Consider the following 2462-nt stretch of genomic DNA (forward strand, 5'->3'; position numbering starts at 1 on the left):
TGTTTGAGTATCTGGAAAAGGCAAAACTGTAGGGACAAAGAACCAATCAGTCGTTGCCGGTTTATGGCTCATTTCATGCGTCAACCTAACTGCGTCATCGGGTGGATTCCCAGATATTCGGCTGAACCTTCCTTCTCGGTTTGTCTGCGACGGGATTTCGAGACGGAGCCGGCACTGGAGTGGATGGCGTCGCGGACTGCCCGCTGCGGGCGGCATTCGGGGCCCATTACGGACCTGCGAGGACAGAGTCGGAACGAGGGCTGCGCTGCTCTGCACCGGCCTGCGGGCCTGGGCACAGGTCTTCCCCTGCACGGACCACACCGACACCATCACCTTCCCGCGCAAGCCGCCCCGGAGCACCAGCCCTCCAGGGTGTCCCCTGCGGACGGTGGGACCTTCCCGCCGCCGGAATTGAGCGCGCCCATCCCCGTCCCTTTCAACCCGACGTGGGCCGCCGTCGATCCTACTGGTCTGTTCCTCCGGGGACTCCGGACAAAACGGATTTCAGCCCGGAGACTCACCCCTGAAAGGGTGAACGTGGCCAGAAGGGTTTCAGGTGCTACTCGAGGTCACGATCGCCCTGGAAGGACCTTCTCGCACGACTCCGGAGGAGAGCGGGGAGATCGCGGGGAGATGGCCACCTCGCCCGGCTCCGTCTCCGGAAGGCCCGGGAAGTGTCCGGCCCCTCACGCGCCCCTGCAGGCCGCACCCGCCGCCTTCCCCTCCGCCTCGGCCTCCTCCGGACGGCCGCGCGCACCCGAGCCTGCGGCCCCGCACCAACGCCGGGACCAGCGAAGCCCGGCCTTGGGGCTGAAGGTCATCGTCCTCCTCCACGGGGCGGCGCGCGTTACAGGCCCCATCCCGACGCCGACCACGCAGCTCCCGCCGCCTTCCGGCCGTTGCTCGCCGCCCGCTCCAGGCCACGCGGGCCGGACGCCGCGTCAGCGGTCCTCCCCGCCCCGTCTGCAGGCCTCGTCTTCCGCGGATCGTCCCAAACCCGAGCCTCAACACGCGGCGACGGGTCTTCCGGTCCCGGCTGCCGTGAGTCGTCCGCCCGGTTTCCCCGGGACTCGTCTCGGTTCCACGGACGTCCCCGCGGACAGAACGGGGCGATCGGCCCGGACAGCGCTGGAGTCCCGCGGCCCCGCAGCGAGCCGTGCCCACGGCCGCCTGGGCAGCGCCAACGAGCCAGCATCCTCGTTGCAGACGAGGACTCGGCCAGCTCCGCGGCGCCGCCCGACGGACACGGCGCCGTCGCTCAAGAGCGGGGACCGGGCGCAGCCGAAGCGAGGGACGTGCGCCCGGGCCGGGGACAAGGCGACGTGACGCGCGGCCGGAAAACACGCCCGGCGTCGACGGCGAAGTCTCCGGCCCGAGACGGGCCGCTCCGACCGCACGTCCGCGCCGCGGCGGCTCCAGTAAAGCTGCTACCGCGGGGCTGGACCTCTCGTCACCGCGCGGCGCGGACACGCACGGCCTCGCCCGGTCGCACCTCAGCCCTGCAGAGACCCGCGCTTCCTCGCGCGCCGGCGGGCGGGCTCGTCTCTCCCCCGCTGACTCGCGCCGGCCACCACGGGGCACCGTCGCTGCTCTCCGGGGCACCGGGGCCGCGCACGCGTCACAGCGGGACGTGCCGCCGCAGGGCGCACCCGCTCCCCCCGCCGAGCCGCAGCCGTCGCGGGACGCAGAGGCGCGGCCGGGCCCGGCGCGCGGTGGCCTGACGGGCGGGGACCAGAGGCTGCCCGGCCTGCGGGGAAGCGGAGCCCGGCCGCGGCCGCACGGGAAGGCGCGGGGACGGACCGCGAGGGCCCCGCCCGCCGACCGACGGGGCAGCCGAAGCCCACGCAGCCGGCGCCGAGGAGCCGACGAAAGGGTCGAAGGACGAGAAGGTCGGAGGGAGCGGCGGGCGGTGCGAGCGGCTCCGCGCAGGCCCTCAGCGGCCCGAGTCGCGGGGCAGGCGGCCGGCGCCCACCCTCGGGGCTGTGCAGGCCACGGGCACCCGCGCCACGCTCGGCGGCACGCGAGGAGGCGGCGGGACGAGCCAGCGCGCGGGCAGCGGGCAGCGGGTAGCGGCCCTTCGCCGGGAGCGCGGCGGCGGCCCCGAGAAGGCCGAGCGCCCGCGCCAGCCCGCGGCGCCGAATCACAGCGCGGGAGCGGCCCCTGGCGGGGCGGGGCGGGCCGGCTGGCCGTCACGTGGTAGCCCGACGCCGCCCTTCAGTCCTGGCGGAAGAAGGGACAGAAGCCGATCGACAGAGCCGGGAGAAGCTTCCTTGTACTAAGTACGCGCTCAGCGGCGTCTAACCTCAACGGAGCGTCTCTGTGTCTCCGTCTCGCTTCCCCCTTTTCCACTCGTGTCCGACGTTAATGTCGCCCACACCAAAGATGGCGGCTGGGTCTTACCACCGAGACGGAAGCCTAGAGGAGCCCCCGCTCGGGCTCTGTGGGCGGAGACTCGCGCGCCG

Source organism: Mustela nigripes, chromosome 3 (genome assembly GCF_022355385.1).
Source record: "Mustela nigripes isolate SB6536 chromosome 3, MUSNIG.SB6536, whole genome shotgun sequence".
Classification (NCBI taxonomy): Eukaryota; Metazoa; Chordata; class Mammalia; order Carnivora; family Mustelidae; genus Mustela; species Mustela nigripes.